At 41.0% G+C, this 20,383-nt stretch overlaps 1 protein-coding gene across 3 annotated transcripts in view; it reads right to left on the bottom strand.

Moving 5' to 3' along the window:
- The window catches only part of htr2cl2 (5-hydroxytryptamine (serotonin) receptor 2C, G protein-coupled-like 2), a 349,437-nt gene that overhangs the window by 83,154 nt on the left and 245,900 nt on the right, over positions 1 to 20,383 (bottom strand). The window lies entirely within an intron of this gene.

Here is a 20,383-nt window from a genome sequence, read left to right on the forward strand (position 1 = left end):
TAAAAAGATCACAAGCTGCTATGGCTTACATCCAATTATTTAGTACATCGCTATTTCCCTTAGCACCTATAGAACAATATTATATCAAAGGAGCAATACATGTAAAGGATCTCCTCTTCCTTAATATCTAAAAACATAAAAGACAAGTTAATATTCCAATGGTACTTCTCTCCCCAGAAGACCCAAAATCTTGGTAAGCATTGATTAGGAGGGGAGTAGAATCATAGGGCAGAATTTTACGGCAGACATTGTGATGGAGAGCCAGTCCTGCATAAGGAATTTCCAGCAGTGGGAGAAGCTCAGAGGTTTTACCACAGTCAGCCCTCTATCTGATAGGTGAACTGCTGATCCTGCAGTTCCAATGAGAAGGCCCCAATGGTCTTAAACCTCAAAAGCATTACTGGGACGTAGATCTGGGTGCTGTGAGGCAGGCAGGACATGGGCATCTCAAAATGGAGCCGACCTTGTAAAGGCATGTTAAAGTTCAAAAGAGGGTCAAGGGTGATAGGTCCATTGGGATAAAGGGGAAGTCCCTCTTCAGAATTAATGAAGGGTGTTGTTATTGCCTTTTGGTACCCATAGTACTGTTTTTTTGGATATGATTGCCTCCTGCTTTGATGGTCTCCCCAGTCTGCCCTGTAAAACTCCTTTTAATTGGGACTTCAAATATGGAAATTGATGACTGCCCATATGACTAACCTTAGGGGGAGATGATGGCCTCATAATATTGTCCTGGGATTAGTCATCAGAAGGCAAAGTATTTCTCTGGTGAACCAGGCTTAAATTCCACCGCAGCCAATGGTGGAATTTGAATTCAATAAAAATCAGGTAGCAAAAGTCCAATGATGATCACAAAACCATTGTCAATTGTTGTAAAGGCCTGACTCGTGTCATTTTGGAAAGAAACTGCTATCCTTACCAACTCTGGCCTCCATTGGACTGCACTGCAATGAGGTTGACTCTTAACCTCTGGTGCAAGATGGCGACTGTGTAAGAGGGTTGCGTTTGGGCTCTTGCCTGGTGCCCATCTGCCCTCCTTTGTTTTACTTTTACCCAGTACTTTCCTTACGCTTTATTTTCCTCTTCTTTTAGTATCTTTTTCTTCGTTTCCATGGCAGCTTGATTGGCAACCCTGGGAGAGAGTGAGGACTGCAGGTGCTGGAGATCAGGATCAAGAGTGTGGTGCTGGAAAAGCACAGCAGGTCAGGCAGCATCCGAGGAGCTGGAGAATTGATGTTTCGGGCATAAGGTCTTCGTCATGGTCCTGTGGTGGCTTGGCCTGGCAGCAGGGCGAGTGTGTGTTCAGTGGTGTCAGTGAAGTGGGCCCTAAGTGGCGAAGAGGTGGAGCCTAAAGTGGGGCTCCTCCTACATTGATGGGTCTGGCGCAGGTGGCAACGGTGGTCTCCCTGAAGGCTAGGTGATGGCATGGACTGATATTCTGAACATTTGACTTTGTTTTCCTAATTTATTCCTATCACCTATAATGCTGGACTATTTATTTTCCTACTTTTCCAATTTTTTTGTTTCCTAAGAATTTGAACTTTAGTATCTATGTCCAGGTACCTTCGTACAAAAGATGGGGCTGACTGTAACATTTTCACTGTACTCATTTGAGTACCTGTGACAATAAAGCTAATTCAATTCAATTTAAAGTGCCCTCTGAAATAGCCCAGCAAGCCATTCATCTGGCTAGAAAGAAAAATCGGAATGAAATTGGATGGACCGCCTGGCATCAGCTGAGGCACTGGAAATGATATAGACAAACACAACCTTAATCAATGTGCAATTTCCTCCTTACTAACATCTGGGGACTAGAGCCAAAATTAGGAGAGCTGCCTCACAGGCAAGTCAAACTTTGGCCTGATACAAACATGCTCACAGGATTATAATATGCAAATGATATCCAAGACACCACCAACCCCATCTCTGCATGTATCCTAGTTCATTAGCAGGACACACCCAGCAGAGGTGACATGCTGGAGGCATACACTCAGGAGGGACTTCTCCGCATGTCCTTAACAATGGCGCTGGCTCCCACGAAGCATCATGTCAAACATGGGGAAAAAAGCTACTACTGGTTACCATGTAAATGTTTCTCCCTTCCCCACACAACCCAGCAGATGAACCAGTGCTCCTCAACTGTTAAGCACCACTTGGACAAATCACTGAGAGTGACAAGTTACAGAATATACAATGATGGTAGACTTTGATGTCCATCATCGAGAGAGGCTCAGTAGCATCACTATTAATCAAGCCACTCAAGTCCTAGAGGACATTGCTGCTAAACTGGGCCAATGCCAGATGATGAGGGAACCAACAAGAGGGAAAATCTTACTTGGCCTCATCCTTACCAATCTGCTGGCTGCTGGTGCATGTATCCATGGCAGTAGCGGTGAGAGTGACCACCACACTGTCCTTGTGGAGATAAAGTCCTGTCTTCACATTGAGAATACATCATATTGTGGGGTACTGTCACAATGCTCAGTGAGATGGACTTTGACTAGATCTAACAATTCAAGACTGGACATCCATAATGTGGTATGGACTACCAACAGCAGAAGAATTGTACTCCAAAACAATCAACAACCTAATGGCATAGCATATTTCCCCACTCATTTATTGCCAACAAGTCAGGAGTTCGACTCTTGTTCAATGAAAAGTGCAAGAGGGCAATCCAGGAACAGAAATGAGAATAAAAATTGGTGGAAAAACTCAGCAGGTCTGGCAATATCTATGGAGAAAAAAAAGACTTAATATTTCTGGTTCAGTGACTCTGCTTCAGAATCCAGGAACAGCACTTGAGGAATCAACCTGGTAAAACTGCATAACAGGACTACTTGCATATCAAACAATGTAAGAGTTAAACAATTCCATAACTAATGACTCAGATCTAAGATCTGCAATTCTGCCACATCCAGTAGTGAATTGTTTGAATCATTAAACAACTTACTGGAGGAGGAGGATCCAAAAATATCCCCATCTTCTGTGATGGAAGAACCCAGCACATCAGTGCAGAAGATAATGCTGAAGCATTCCCAGTACTCTTCAGCCAGAAGTGTCAAGTGCATGATCCATCGCAGTCTCCTCCAATGGTCCCAAGCATTACAGATGCTAGTCTTCTGCCAATTCAATTCAAGAACTGGTTGGACACACAGGATACTACATAAGCTATGGGCACTGACAACATTCCAGCAATAGTACTGATGACTTATGCTCCAGAAATTGCTGTGCCCATAGCCAAGCCATTTCAGTATAGCTGCGACACTGGCATCAACTGACAATATGGAAAATTGCCCAGGTATCTCCTGTTCACGAAAAGGTAGGACAAATCCAACAAATCCAGTTACCACCTCAAAAGTTTACTCTTGAACATAGATAAAGTGATGTAAGGTGCCAACCTCAGTGTTATCAAACAGTATTTGCATAGCAAAAGCAAGCTCACCGACACTCAAATTTGGTTCTGCTAAGACCACTCATCGCCTGACCTTGTTACAATCTTAGTTCAAACATGGACAAAAGAGCTGATTACCAAAGGTGTGGTAACAGTGACAGCCTTTGTCATCGAGGCTGCATTTCACTGAGTGTAGCATCAAGGAGCCTAAGCAAAACTGGGGTCAATGGAATTGGGGGCAATCTCTCTGGTGGTTGAAGTCATACCTGACACAGAGGAAAATGGTTGTGGTTTTGGAGGTCAGTCATCTCAGCTCCAGGGCATTTCTGCAAGACTTCCTCTGGACAATGTCCCGAGCCCAACCATTGTCAGCTGCTTTAACAATGATCGTCCCTCAATTCATAAGGTTAGGATTGCAGATGTTCACTGATGATTACACAATATTCAGCACCATTCACAACTCCTCAGTTTTAAGAACGAAATCCGAAAATGCTGGAAACAATCAGTCAAACCAAATAATGTACTTGAAACATCAATTTGTTTTTTTTCTATGCAGAATGTGACAGTACTATACCTTTAAGAAAGAGGTGTTCTGTACTGTTTCTCTTTCAGAGGTCTCCCTCAGACAGGCAATTAGTAAACAGCTTTTGAATTCTCCCTGATTTTCTTTTTAAATGAGACAAAATACTCAAGAGTGGGCAAGTTCTGGACTCATGTAGAACAAAGAAAGGTCTTAGTTTTGTTTTCAGTTAGTAAGGAGGTTTCAGATGGCTGCTGAGCTAAAAGCTTGTGTTCCTGCCTGCTGGAGTGAAGACTTAGACAATGAGGCTTCCTTTTAAAAATCAAAAGGGTAGATTATTTCTTTCTTCTGGACTGGAGAGAGGCAGCCTGTGAGAATTGAATTTTTGTCAAAGGATGAGTTTATGGGATGCTGCCTATATTGGAAAAGTTGATGATCAGTGGTTAAATCATATATTATCTTCTTTAATACTTAAATCGAGTTAAAGTTATACCAATTCTTGTTTTTTCTGTCTTTTAATTGTGTTGTAAGAATAAAATGTGCTTTGATTAAAGCCTAGTATGTTCAATTGACTTACATCTGGAACACAGCACCTTACTCTTGTCTTTAAACAATGTTAGAGTCTAGGCTATCTCCTTACAATACTATGTTGTTGGGGTGGGGGGAGTGAGGAGCAGGGAGTGGCGGGTGTGGCGGCAGTCTGGTCAACTCCATACCAAGATGTTGTCTTTTGTTTTAGATTTCTGGCATCTATATTATTTTACTTTGGCTTGAAGTTTGAATCAGTTCCCAATGACTTTGAGGTAAAAATTCAGAAAATAGTAGCACCAATTCATGACGGGATTCACAACATAGCCATTGGGATGGCTGGTATGCGAAGCGAAAGTGCAGTAGGACATGTTATGTAGAAGTTGGGGTTAGATGGCTGGTGCAGAGGAAGGAAACATTGATCTGTAGTAAGCATTTGTATTATCTGACCAGAGATATTCAATGTTTATATCAAACTGGTATCAAATATGGAGGTCATCAAAGCCATCATCAGAAAGTGGATGGAGTCCCTTTTAAAAGTCTGTCCACTGAGACATTGAGTAGACCTTCCCGCAGCTTCACGGATCAGTCAAACTAATAGAGGTAAATAGCACTAAATGCAGAGGTCAACTTTTGAAAGATGTTATTTTATCTGTCAGTGACTTGAGTTGTTTTTCCCCTTTGATTCTGTGACCCTGGTGTCCATGAACCAGACAGCTCATGAAGGTGGAAACTTGCCTTCCAATGAAGCATTTAACGATTTGCACCAGTTTAATGCCCTTACAAAACACAAAATAGAATTTTGAGCATCAGCAGCTTCCCCCAGACATCTGTCAGTGGAACTTGAAAGAAGCATAAGAGCTACATGACGCAGCAGAGACTGCGGAATTGCTATTCTGCAAAGCTAGATAAAAGATGAAGGCTTAGAAGATGAAGCTTGAAACATTATTCCACAAAGGGAGAACAAGTACTTTGAGTTTCATTGCTCACCACCAATGTTGTAAACACTTTATATACGGTCAAGGACACAATTTTTTGACTTCCCAAATATGCTACTTTATTCAGCTACTTTCCAATTGCTCCTTTGAAGTTGCATTCTGACAGCCTGGCATCCAGGAAGCAACTTTAGCCATTTGTGCATTCATTTTACTCTCTATAGGCCTTTTAAATTGTGTTGCTGATTTTAGAAAAGCAAGTTGAACAGCTCATGAATGTTAAATTCTCAGAATCCATCTGAAGACCAGTATAAAAGACCCCGTTGAAAATACATATTAATAAAGAGAAAGCTTCTCCTTTCCTGGGAAGGAAAAGGAACAAAAGAGCCTGCTGGAGAAGTGCTTCATCACTGTTGTATTTTGATTGAAGGTAATAAAGAGAATAAAGAAATGAAGCATTTTGACTTTGATAGCAATCCTATGATTGGAAGCAAAATCAATATCATTATTTTGTGTAAAGGTTGTTACAACAACTCTCCACATAGTTGACACTTTCCAGGCCAAAGCAACTCACGTGTCTGAAAATGCACCTTAAGCATTCACTGCCTCCATCAGCAATGCACAGTGGCAAAAAGTACTGCAACAATTCACCAAGCTCCTCACAAATCCGCAAACTTTGCCATTTGCGAGGATAAGGGCAGCAGTTGCTTGAGAGCACCATGATTTGCAATTTCCCTTCCTACAGGACTTTGAACAATGCCAATGTTTACTCTCTGTTTTCAGGCCAGAAATCACTTATTCTGGGTACCTACACCACATGAATTCAGAGTTCCAAGAAGAAGAAGACTCATCTGCACATTCTCAAAGGAAATTAAGGATGGGCGATAAATTCTGCCCTTGTAAGTGATGTTCACAGTCCATGAAAGAATAGGAAAACTGAACATCATTTTCCACTTATAAAGCACCTCTAAGAGAATAAAATGTCCCAAGCCACTTGTTATAACCAGGTGAGGAAGTATGAATCAACTTCCCTCTTTTTCAACTGCTTAATTGACCATAACATAGTTTTTTTTAGCATGCAGCTATATCACACAGCAGTTGAAATGTCATAGTAGCCTAAACTTAAAGAGCCAAGGTTTATTTGAGTGATTAAAAGAGGAATTTTATTATCTACTAGTCCTAAGAAAATTAATTCAAACTGATATCAAACATGCACAGGCTTACAGGTATAATGGTTTAAAATCTGTGTCATACAAAAGGGACAGCAAATGATGTACAATGCTTAGAGTTCAAGAGGTGTTGGGGTTTAACCTAAGACCATCGGTGTCTGATAGATGACTTGTACGATTTGCAATAGAAAAATTTGCATGTGACTTTGAGTTGTCGGTGAATGGATATTTCTTCACATTCTGGTTATCACCAGGCATTCTTTTTGAGAGTTGAAGAGTGTCGTGCTGGAAAAGCACAGCTGGTCTGGCAGCATCCGAGGAGCAGAAGAGTCGATGTTTTGAGCATAAGCTCAGGAATGAGGAGGTGGCCCAAGGAAGCTGAGAGGTAAATGATATGGGAATGAGGCTCGGGGGAAGGTAGCTGGGAATGTGATAGGTAGATGAAGGTGGGGGTGAAAGTGATAGGTCGGAGAGGAGGGTGGAGCAGATAGGTGGGAAGAAAGATGGACAGATAGGAAGAGTTTCAGGGCAGAGGAGATGACCTGGGGGGTACAGTGAGACAGAGACTTATTGAGATCTTTGTAGAGGAAGGAGGAGAACCTCTTGAGGAGAGTCTTAGAAAAGCAGGCTGAAAGAGTTCTGTGTTTATAAACATAGCATTGCTCTATCTCCGCTCCAATCAAAGCATATTTTGCCTGCTGTGCTGTTTCTTTGCATATTTCCATAGCTTTTTTTAAATAACATATTTTTATTAAGAAAAAATAGATTTTTAAATATTATAACAAATACAAAACAATGCAATTCAAAACAGTACAAAAATAGTACAAAACTAAACCCAAATAATAAAAAAATTTCCCCAACCCACCCTCCTATACGAATGTATAAACATATATAGAGAAGTATAAAATTTAAAAAAAACCTAAACTAGCTATTTAATTAACTAAATAAATATCTAACAACAAACAAATAAATAGTAATATCTCAGCCCAGCCAAACAAAACACTCATACATTCATAGTTCCTCCTCCTTCTATATTGGACTCATGAAACACAATCGTTATGGCTATATAAAAGCCCTTGTTAGTGTGGCAGATACATCTGTGTCCAGGTATTTCAGAAAGGGTTGCCATATCTTGTAAAAATTCTCAGTTTTGTGGTGTACCATATTTGTGAGAAAATCCAAGGGAATATGCTCCATAATAATCTTCCGCCAACCCGACAGGCCTGGGGGGTTTTCTGATATCCAACCTAGCAAGATATTCTTCCTTGCACAGAATGTAAGAATATTGAAAAGTTTTGCCTTATGCGAGTCTTCAGGAAATGCAATGGGTAGGTCCAAAAGGAGCGAAATAGGATCCTTCTCCATCCCTACACTTAACATCCTCTCCATTGCACCCACCACAGCGCTCCAATATGTTTGAAGCCTGTCACAAGACCAAAGACAATGGGTAAGAGTACCCGTGCAGACCTTGCACTTGGGCCATGCTGAAGATACCCCTGGTTTAAATTTTGACAAACGGTCTGGGGCTAAGTGGACCCTGTGGAGAATCTTCAACTGTAAAGCATGGGTCCTATTGCAAATTGATATCTTCCTTGCCTTCTCCCAAATATCCTCCCATGCCTCTGAAGAAATTTCAACACCCAGCTCTCTTTCCCACATCTTGCAGAGTCGATCAGACTCATCTGAGGTGGCACCCCCCAATTGGTGATATAGAGTACTGACAGAGAGTGTACTCTTAGCCCTTAGTACCCCTCTTTCTATGTCAGATTTGTAGGGATCAGTCAAAAGTGTGGTCCTTTTTTGAATAAAATCCCTAACTTGAAAAAAACGAAAGAGGTCTCTATTAGGTAACTCGTACTTCCATACTAACTGATCGAAGGACATCATTACATCTCCCTCAAATAAATCACCCATTCAAGATATACCTCTAGCTGCCCAACGTTTAAATCCTGAATCTATCATACCTGGTTGAAAACTCGGCAAAACCACTAAAGGTGTAAACAAAGATGTTTTGCCAATATTACCTTCCCTGTGCCGAATTACCCTCCATGCTTTAACAGTATTGATGACTATTGGGTTATGGCAATATTCCCCAACTGTCCTCACCTTATCCAAAAACAGCAAACTGGTAAGGGGCATCTTGCCTGGGAGACTTTGATATCTAGCCATATTGAAAGAGGGTCCCCACAAACCCAATCACTTATGTAGGTCAAAAGTGAGCTTAATTGGTAATTTTTAATGTCCGGAAGGTCTACTCCCCCCAATCTGTGAGGCAACTGCAGTTTGGCTAATTTAATGAGGGGCCGTTTATGGTGCTAGATAAAGAAGCTGAACCAACAGTTCAGTCTCCTGAATGTTTGTTTATTGAAAATCAGGGAGAGCATCCGTATAGGGTATAGCAAGCGAGGGAGAAAATTCATCTTAATAAGCGCTATCCGACCCAACCATGCGACTGGAAGTGCCTCCCATCTTTGGAGATCTTGTTTAATTTTTTCAAATAATTGCGTAAAATTGGCTTTGAACAGCCAGTCCAGAACTGGAGTAATGAATATGCCCAAATACACAAAACCCCCCTGTGACCACCTAAATGGGAATCTATAGTCACTCTCAAGAGCTAACTCTTTCATAGACCATCCATAGGCATAGCCTCTGATTTAGCAAAATTAATCTTATACCCTGAAAAAGCGCTAAACTCGTGAATGCATTGTATCAGGCAAGGCACTGAAACTGCTGGATTTGTCAAGAAAATTAGAACATCATCTGCATACAGCGAGATCTTATGTAATTTTGACCCCACTTCTGGAGCTGATATATTGAGATCCCCACGAATGGCCTCTGCCAACGGTTCAATCACCAACGTAAAAAGTAATGGTGAAAGGGGACAACCCTGCCGGCTGCCCCTAGAAATATTAAAATTGCTTGATTGTACCCCATTGGTAATGACCGCAGCGAGAGGTATACTGTAGAGAACCTTTACCCATCTTATGAAAACTTCGCCCAGACCAAACCGGTCTAGAGTATAGAAAAGGTACAGCCACTCAACTCGGTCAAATGCCTTCTCTGCATCTAAATAAATCATCAATCCCTGCATTGACTGCTGTTGGCATGCTTGAATTACGTTAAGCAGCCTCCTAACGTTATTGGAGAATCTGAGACCCTTTATGAAGCCCGTCTGATCCTCTTTAATAATAGAAGGTAACACAGTCTCCAGCCTTAACGCAAGAGCCTTAGAAAGGATCTTAAAGTTCACATTTAAGAGCGAGATGGGCCTGTATGAAGCACAGTCTTCCGGATCCTTCCCTTTTTTAAGGATAAGTGAAATATTGGCCTCTCTCAGAGATGGTGGGAGACAAACATGACTGTATGAATCATTAAACATATTCAGCATCTGGCCTGACAGTATACTTATAAATTCCTTATAGAATTCACTGGGAAGTCCATCAGGACCGGGCGTCTTTCCATCTGAAGCTGCCTCACAGCTTCCTGCACTTTTTGCTCTGATAATGGGGCATTGAGAAAGGAGTCACACCCGGGAGCTTCAGATCTCTAAAAAAGGATTCCATTTTGACCTGCCCCTCCTCACAATTCTCAGCCTGATATAATTTAGAGTAGAATCTCTGGAATGCCACATTAATCTTTTTAGAATCACATGTTAGGTTCCCAGACCCTTCCCTAATCGCTGTAATGGTTTGTGGGGCACTTCTCTTTCTGGCAAGGTATGCTAAGTATTTGCCTGGCTTGTCACCATGCTCGTATAACCTTTGCTTTGCAAAAGCCAGCTCCTTCTTTGCCATCTGCGTGAGCACAGAGTTTAGTGCCGACCGCAGTGCCGTAATCCTCTGTAGTTTGACCAACGAGGGTCTGTCAAAATAGACCTTCTCAGCTGCCTTCAACCGTGCTTCAAGGAGACGTTGCTGCTCACCCTTCTGCCGCTTTCTACTTGTGGAATATGAAACAACTAACCCTCTGGCATAAGCTTTGGCAGGTTCCCAGAGAACAGATGAGCTATCAACCGAGCCTATGTTGATGTCTAGAAATGCCCGAAATTCCGTAGAGAAATACTTTATAAACTTGCTGTCCATGAGAATAAAGGGGTCCATTCGCCAGTACCTTGAATCCACTGTAACATCCTTAATTTTAACCATGAGGTACACTGGAGCATGATCAGAGATGGCAATATTACCAATCGTACAGGATGCTACCAGATCCAGGGTTACCGCAGGGGTCAGAAAAAAATCAATCCTCATGTGACATCTGTGCGGATTGGAGAAAAATGTGAAATCCCTACCTGTAGGGTGGAGACACCTCCAGACGTCCACCAATCCTAATTCCCCACACAAACCCAATAACTGTTTAGTTTGTGCAGAGGGTATCGAGGGACCTTTAGGCAACCTGTCTACTGTGGGGACCATAAGGCAGTTAAAATCTCCCCCTATAATGATGTGCCGAGACTTGAGACTTATCAGTTCAGAAAAAGCATCTACCAAGAATTTAAGAGGATGAGCTGGGGGACAATAAACATTTAAAATGCTATATTTTTCCCCATTTATCAAGGCTTTAAGAATTACAAACCTCCCGTATGTGTCTTTAACACATTTCAGCAATTTAAATGAGAGATTTTTCCTAACCAATATAGCCACTCCCCTACATCTGGTATTAAATGATGAAAAATAAACTCGGTCAAAGCCATTCTGCTGTAATTTCAGATGCTCCTTGTCATCCAAATGTGTCTCCTATAACAAAGCAATATCCACCTTCTCTTTTCTAAGACTCAAGAGTACCTTCTTCCTCTTAATTGGTGAGTGACTTCCCTTGATATTCCAGGTACACCTTTTAATCAAATCATTAGCCATAATCTTCTGCAATTACATTTAAATTCCAGAGAAGAGGAACCCGAACCACAAATTGCAGAGCCTTAGTGTCGCATGATCCACCAAATATAAAAACTACATAAACTAAAATGACTACATTTAACAAACATACAAAACTATTAAAAATAAAAAATAACAAAAACCAGAAAACAAACCAACATATAAAGCGCCAATAGCGCTGAGTAGGGGAACTCACCCCCTTCCCGGTGGGGGCAACTACCCGTCCCGAACTGCCCATAAATAGGCATCTAACCATCTCAACCACCTTCACTTCTCCCAGCTAAAGCCGCATTGCAAGCACAAGCTAAAAAGAATAAACACCCCATAGAATATCAATATGAATAAACTAATTATTTTATAAAAAAAAGGGAATAAATACCCCACCTATCCTTTGGTATGTCCTAACTTAGAAATTTAAAATGTACATCTTAACCACCGCCAGACATAGTTTGAACCAAATTATTATCAATAGAGGTAAAAAAAAGGGGGAAAAACAAAGCTCCAACGGTATTTCCTCCATTTCTTTTACAGAATGATAAACGAATACCCAAGCAACGATATTTATACATGCTACAATTGTTTAACTTAGGTTAGTTTGTCCACAAAGTCTCTTGCTTTCTCCGATGTGTCAAAGAGATGCATGGATCCATCTAAGGTGATCGGGAGCACTGCCGGATGTCTCAGGAAGTACTGAATCCCAAGCTCCTTCAATCTTCTCTTGACACCATCATAAGATTTTCGTTTCTGGATCACTGCCGCTGAAAAGTCCTGAAAAAACATGATCTTAGACCCCTCGTAAATTAGAGCCTTTGGGTCCTTCCACTGGAGTCTGGAAGCCTCTATGACTCTCTCCTTATCCCGGTAATGCTGGAACTGCACAAGGAAAGGACGAGGGCATTGACCCAGACCCGACCTCCGTGCTGCGACCCGGTGAGCCCTCTCTATCTTCAATCCTCTTGTGCCAGTCTCCAAGTTAAGGAATTTCGGAAGCCAATCTTCCACAATTTCCGCAGGCCGCTCACCCTCCTTACCCTCAGGCAGACCGATGATCTGAATGTTTTTTCTCCTGCCCCTGTTTTCCAGATCATCCACTTGGTCACGCAAATTACGAACCTGCGTCTTCAGGGCTTGGATCTCTTCCTTGAATGAACTGGCATCAGCTTCTACCACTGTGACCCTGTGCTCCACCTCATCCATCCTCTTCTCCAGGTCTCCCAGCTGCTGCTCATGCTTCTGCAGCATGAGAGAGACTGGAGCCAGCTTAGCTTCAATCTGTTTCCCCAACATCTCGTGAGATTTCGAGAGCTGGTTCACCAGGTCCTGGAGAGTAATCTGCTCTGAGGCTACTGCAGGCTGAGCTGCAGGCCCGGCCTCAGATGCTCCTCCTCCCTTTTTAGGCATTTCTGGACAGCTGAAAATACAGGTAAGTCAATTTTTAAATGTTTCTTGGGGCTCCACGATCTTTCCAACACCCCAAGAAATCCTGATGACCTGAATTGGATGGGTTAAAGGACTGTCCTGCTCCTGCTGCAATGCAAAGCTCTGCAGTGTGATCTTCTCAGATTGCCGCCATCTTAGATTAGATTAGATTACTTACAGTGTGGAAACAGGCCCTTCAGCCCAACAAGTCCACACCGCCCCGCCGAAGCGCAACCCACCCATACCCCTACATTTACCCCTTACCTAACACTACGGGCAATTTAGCATGGCCAATTCACCTGACCTGCACATCTTTGGACTGTGGGAGGAAACCGGAGCACCCGGAGGAAACCAACGCAAACACGGGGAGAATGTGTAAACTCCACACAGTCAGTCGCCTGAGGCGGGAATTGAACCCGGGTCTCTGGCGCTGTGAGGCAGCAGTGCTAACCACTGTGCCACCATGCCGCCCTTTATATTCAGATTCATATAGATCCCCCATATTTCCATATCTTGCTCATTTGTATTTTCCAATCTCAATAATCTGTGTGAGTCCTTCATCTCGATGTGTGAAACGATCAGAAATGTATCAATCAAGCAGAAGTTGCAAATATAAGTACCTGGTTTCAGTCATTTTGATTAACAAGTTAATTTTAGTTCAGATTGGATCTTGTTTACTGGTGGTTTGATGAACTCGTTTAACTCATGAACACATGATTGCAAACATCTTAAGACAATTTGTTTTTTCCTTTTTTTAGCCTGTGAAAGGTCCCAAATATTAAAATCAGACAATGGAAGTTGAAAATTGATAGTCCATTTTAACACTATGATAAAACATATCACCAGAGTGTTATAATGAAAAAGATTGAAAATAAAATGATATTAGTACAGTTGACTAAAAAGATTGGTCGAAGACATAAATTTTATGGAGTGTTCTTAAAGTGGATAGAAGAGGTGTTGGATAAGAATTCTAGAGGTTAGGATTTAGCATCTGAGGTATGGCTGCCTATAATGGAGTAATTAAAATAGTTAATTCTCAAGAGGCTAGAACTGGTGGAAAGTAGATATCTTTAAAAATTATGGGACTGGAGAAGATCTCAGTGATAGCATGGCAAGGCTATAGAACAATTTGGAAACAGGGACAAACATTTTCAAAATTGAGGTGTTTCTTGACCAATTGTCAATGTAGGTCAAAGAGTCAATTGAATTACAAGATCATATAACATGAATACTGAATTTAAAGAGAGAATATTGAATGTTTTCTGTCACCTTGACCACATGCAGTGTTTAGAATCAGTTTCAACTCGGTGAAGGTTGTCTTTAGCAGCAGTGCTGAATGCTTCATAGGCCCATTTTACACTTCATCCAATCTCTCTTCTATTGAACAGCAGAGTGCTAAAAAGAGGCTGCAGATTTTTTATCGTCAGTTCTAAGGTACTAAATCTAGGATGAAATTCATCCACCATCTGTGTCAGAAATAGATAACCTTCATATATTGAAAAGTTCTGTAAATATCAATATGGGACTCATTTTCCTTGAACAATTGACATGCAACTGTTGTTTATACTTAAAGTTATTTCACCGACACAAAATTGCTAAAGAGGTTCTGCATATCTAAAATCTGACCAATAACTCATTTTAACTCACTGAAATCAATGTCAATTTCAGCACAGGGCCAGTAGGATTAGCTTTGCACTGACATTGATATTTATATTTCTATCATACTTACAAGGGCCTTCGGCTGATTGGCAGAAATGCCTATGTATTTCAGGCAGTAAACTCCTTTTAATATGCAAATCTAAATCATGAAACTGATTTTACCTGCCCCTCTCTATTATTCATTTAGTAAAATGACTGTTTCCTTACCTAAATGTAAGATTGTTAAACTTACTATTCCAGGACAGCATCTAACTATAGGATTAGGATTGCCCATTGGTGAGATGGAGGTCCCTTGACATTATTGGAGAATTGCTTACTAATCCTTACTGTGCAACCTCTGTAGAGGGAACAGATTGTAGTGCACTGTTAAATGCCATTGGCAGCGCTGAAATCTTATTTCTTTTCCCCCATCTACTTGCCATCCCATGGCATTTCAAAGTTGCAAAGCTACCTCAAAGATATGTCAGACTGTGGGGAGAGGGGAGGAGGAACACGATAATCATTTATTGTAACTCTATCATTTGTTTCAGATTAATGGAATGTAGATTAGACATTTCACCTCCATCAGACTAAGCACAGAATAGTCTCATGATCACCTTATCCTGTCCCTTAAACGATATGACCTGTGATATAAATATGCAGCCACAAACTCCAGAACTGGAACATATATTTTATTTGTTTCCATTACATTGCAGTATTCTTTTGTCTTCCTCTGTACCATATTTTACCAAGGCAGTATCTATTTTTGATCCCCTAGAGAGATAGGCTCTCACTCTTGTAAAGATTTGCAATAATCCCCTGAATTCGCTGTATCTCATTTCATTCCTCTCTCACAGGTCTCATTACCATTGTATGTTTGCCATGGGATTTTGAGGAGAATGCTTCCTGCTGCAAGGACGTTCTTTAATGTCTATTTTAGTTGTCAACTAATAATTGCCAAAACCATTTTGTTTCCTTTTTACATTTTAAGACTGACATCCTCTGCGACTGATTGACTGACATGAATGGAATAGGACAATCTAAGATCTCTAAAGCACTTTTCTAAATTCAGTGATGTGCTGCAGTTAATCTGAACTGAAAGTACTTGCATTTCACTGGATAAGCTGCTCACAAAAGTCAACATTTTCCAGGCAATGATATGCAGTTCCATTTAACTGTAATGTTCAATCTTTTACAAAAAAAGTAAAACAGAAATTGGACAACTACTAAATGAATATGTGACATATGTAGTGTTTAAAACTCCTATAAGAATTGGCTTGAATAAAAGCCCCCTAATGGTAATCTATACTTAATATATGATTCCAATAATCTGTACTGGATGAGAAGATATTTTCTCCAATTAAATATTAAGAAGAGAAGCTTTGGTCTTTGTCACACACTCTTGTTCCTGGGCCCTTTACTGTATCTCTCTCTCTCTCTGCCATCTATTGAAGTTTAAACCAGGCTCTTCACAACCTGGATGCCATATTTGAGATGATCTTATGGATCAGGTATCTGTTTCATCATCAAAATGACCTGCTTCTAGCTTTGTAACATCTTGTGACTCCATCTCTGCTCTCGCATGTTTGCTGTTGAAGCTCTAATTCATTTATAAAGAAGAAGAAGGTAGGCATGCTGGAAGTTCCAAGGATAATAATTTTGAAAAATGGAGAGGGACTCAGCAAAATTAACATAAAGCAGCTGTCATGGAGAACATGATGGGACTTGGGGGTCATACTCCCTTGCACCAGTTACTTTCCATCATAAATAAAAACAGAAATTGCTAGAGAAATCCAGCAGGTCTGGCAGCCTCTGTGGATAGAAAGCAGAGTTAATGTTTCGCATCCTGCGACCTTTCTTCAGAACTAGTTTCCATCACATACTTTAAAAGCAGTAGTAGGAACATTGCAGATGCCCTAACTGTAATCTTCAAAAGTTCTCTTGATTCAGAAACCGTCCCGTCTGATTAAAAGAATTGTAGTTGAGACTCCTGCCAGAACTGCTGTGTTTCTCCAGCAATTTCTGTTTTTATTTGTGATGGAAAGTATCTGGTGCAAGCGATGACTTGGAGGTGCCGGTGTTGGACTGAGGTGGACAAATCTAAAAATCACACAGCACCAGATTGTAGTCCAACAAGTTTATTTGGAAGTACAGGCTTTCAGAGTGCCGCTCTGCAACCACCAGATGAAGGAGCATTGAAACCTGTTGAACTATAACCTGGTGTTGTGTGATTTTTAACGGTGCAAGGGAGTATGACTCCCAGGTTCCATCATTTTCTCCATGATTGTTGCTTTATGTTAACTTTGCTGAGTCCCTAACCATTTTTCAAAAGTAATATCCTTGGAAGCTCCGGCATGCTGAACAGAGAAAGCCCATTGGGATTTGTAAAGATTGGGACATAGCTGAAGAATCAAATTGATTTTTTTCGAAGAGCTGAATATGTAGTGGAAAAGAGGACATCTTTGGATTATAGTTATATGGATTTCCAGATGGATGAAAACTTTTGTAAGATTCCTGGGATAAATGGGCTTGACTCATCAAGAACAGCTAAATAGTTTTTGCCTTTATTCATTAATGTTTAGAGGAATGAGGCATAATCTTACAGAAATATAATAATATTCTGAGGGGACCTTACGGGATAAATCTTCCCATTGTGACAGGATCCCAAAATAGCAGAGAATGTTGAAAATTAAGGTGACACTCATTTAAAATTGAGATGCAAAGTCATTTCTTCTCCCAGAGCTCATGACTGTTGTGGAATTCTCTACCACAGAGATTTGCGAAGGCAGGATTACTGATTTCAAGAGGAATTAATAGATTTTTGAAATTTTTGAGAGCTGTTTTTGCTAATTTTGATGTGTCGAGATGGTAATCCAGAGCTTATTATTTTTGAGCTTCTGACTCTATTTTTGATTTGTACTCGAGTTTTTCAAATTCCACAACAGAAACTCATCACGATCTTTTGATGTCAATGGCACCCACATAACCACAGGAACTCCTTCCCTAAGTTCTTCAATTGCAAGCAAGTGTTGTTAACCCTGGAGCGGGGCCGCTTATTGCAGAGAATTGGATCGACCTCAACTGACTACGTTAGGGCTTACCACATTCCTTTTTGGACCACCCCTCAGCCATTTAAATGACCTCCTGTACCATTGAGCCGCGGTCAATTTGTCCATCTTCCGCAGTCTTTGTTCTTACCTCATGATAGTTGCAAGTACCTCATGCTTGTTGAACATGGGCAAAGGCTGAGACTTCTCTGCCATTGTGTCTGCCATTTCTTACCTAGATATGACACATCTCATGCATGAACACCTTGATATAACCTTGTTTTATATATTGAATAAACTCAAGTACAGTGCTGTTTAATGACTTGGTTTATGTTTAGATCCTTTAAAAACTGATTACCTTAGCTGTAATTTAATTTAATTTAATAAGGTATTACTTACAGATCCTTGTATTTAAAATGCTTACTGCCTCAAGCTTATATAAATTACTGCAAATGTTAAAGGCATTCCTTGTCCTTCCTTGTCCCTCCTGTCCATTTGAACCAAATTCTCAACTTCCCGCTGTTTTTATAAAACACTCTGTTTGTGTTGCGATCCCTGCTTACCGTCTGTATCTTCAGCAAGTCCTTTCTGCTTTTACACACTTTCTGGTCCCTAGCCAAGTTACAACTGTTCCAGAAATACCAAAGAACTGTGGATGCTGGAAATCAGGACCAGGAAGCAGAACTTGTTGGAAAGCCCTCATCAAGAACAGGAAGCTCAGGGTCATTTTTGCAGCCCGGCTGCCTGTCACTTCAATACACCGTTGTGTGTGTTCCTTGGCTAACACTTCTGTTTGGGCTTGCAGCAGTGCTCCAGCAAAGCTTAGCCCAAACTGGAAGGACAGCATTTCATTTCCCGCTTGGGGGCCTTTGGCTTTCAGGACTCAATATCAAGTTCAATAATTTTAGACATGGTGTGGAGATGCTGAAGCTGGACTGGGATGGACAAGATCAAACAGCATTTTAATCAACATACTACCTCCTAACTGATTAAAGGATTCAACAGGGGCAGCAGTTGTAAAGTTGTTAACTTTTTGTTTATAAATACTGTGTCTTATACTTCTATATCATACCATACCTGAGGAAGGAGCTGAGCTCCAAAAGCTTTCAATTTCAAATGAATAATTTTAGGGCCTGTGTACCTTCTCCCACGCCCTTACCCCAAAACCCCAACACTCTCGGCCTTGTCATCACATGAAGGGCTTATGCCTGAAACGTCGATTCTCCTGTTCCTCGGATGCTGCCTGACTTGCTGTGCTTTTACAGCACCACACTCTCGACTCTGATTTTCAGCATCTGCAATCCTCACTTTCTCCTTGTAATCACATAGGCTGCTGTCACAACCAACCCATTGTTTTTACTAATGGCCCCCATTAGCAGCTATTGATTCTCCTAGGCTGACCTTTACCCACTCCTTTGTCTGGCCAACTCTTATTTTATCTCTTGTGGCTCCACCTCCATCTATTGTTTCCTCCTCTCCCTCGCTCCAACCCACCTTCAACATTTGTATTAGCCTTTTCCTATCTGTAATCAGTTCTGAAGATAGGTCACAGGACCTGAAACATTAACTCTTTTTTTCTCTCCACAGATGCTGTCAGACCTCTTCAGGTTTGCCAGCAACTTCTGTTTTTGCCTGAACAGTTACAACACTTTCCAGCTCAGTATTTAAACAATCACAGCTGAGGGTTAAAAGTTGACTTCTAAGTTCCTTGCCACCTTTAAAATTTTAAGTTAAGTCACAAATGTATAAGTGAAATTTCAGGTTGACATGCTGAACAAATTACAGAAGTCACTCAGCAAATTCTCAATACGCTACTATGTTCGTGATGCACTCCATTCACAAAGCATTCTGTGATTCGTATCTGTGCTACCATTTTGAAATTTGAAATTAAATGGCTCTTGATCACACATTGTTCTTAGTCTACAGAACAAATGGTGACCCAATTATTAGGTAGCATGAAGTCAATCCTGATCAGGACTACATACCAGGAACAGTGGGGTGATAAGTATTGCAATGAATTTTGACTTGGCAGGGACACACAATGTACACCATCAGATGACTACATGTCATCAGCCCAACCCAACATTAATTCCATCAATTTCAATAAAAGCAACTATCAGGTTGGTGAATGAAACATATCAGGTACAATACTGCCTACCCAAATCAGATTTCATCTCTGAAGTGTTCTCTGATACCAGTGAAAGAAAAGAAATTCCAAACCATTTTTTCCTTTGAAAATTTCCCTCCAAACTGCAATGTGCATTCACTTAATGCACATTGTCTACTGTTTGTTAGTTTGAAGAGTTTAATTATGAACTGGCAACTTTCATTTATTATGATAATTGAAGAAGAGGAAGAATACATCTGACAGCTGCTAATGCACATATCACTGTAATTCTCAAGATTAATATTTACAGGAGCCGATTTTGTGTGAGGCATGGGGGTCAGGTGTCTTTGCCTGTGGAGTAATTTGAACCTGCTTGGAAACTGGAGTGATTGACTGCATGGGTCCCTGTTTGGGCAGGGAGAGGTCTTTGGAGACTGCAGTTTCACAAATCTCGATGGCAGGTGGTAACTGATTCAGTAGGGTAGGATGGAGATCAGTCTCCAAACAGGGACGCTGGCCTGATTGGTGTGCTCTGAGGAACTACCACACAGTGGTAGTTTGACCCACACAGTGTGATGTGAGGACACTTATCTTTTCATCTCAACAGTGGTTGAAGCAAATAGTACAGATGCATTTAAAAGGAATCTTAACAAGCAATTGTGGGAGAAGGAAATGGATGGTTACAAAGGTAGACTTTGATGCAAAGAAGACAGGAGAAGGCTCCACTGATACATAAACATCAGTATGAAACAATCAGT

This window comes from Chiloscyllium plagiosum, unplaced genomic scaffold, assembly GCF_037043375.1.
Source record: "Chiloscyllium plagiosum isolate Xiang-an unplaced genomic scaffold, Cpla_swu_hap1 HiC_scaffold_11, whole genome shotgun sequence".
Taxonomy (NCBI): domain Eukaryota; kingdom Metazoa; phylum Chordata; class Chondrichthyes; order Orectolobiformes; family Hemiscylliidae; genus Chiloscyllium; species Chiloscyllium plagiosum.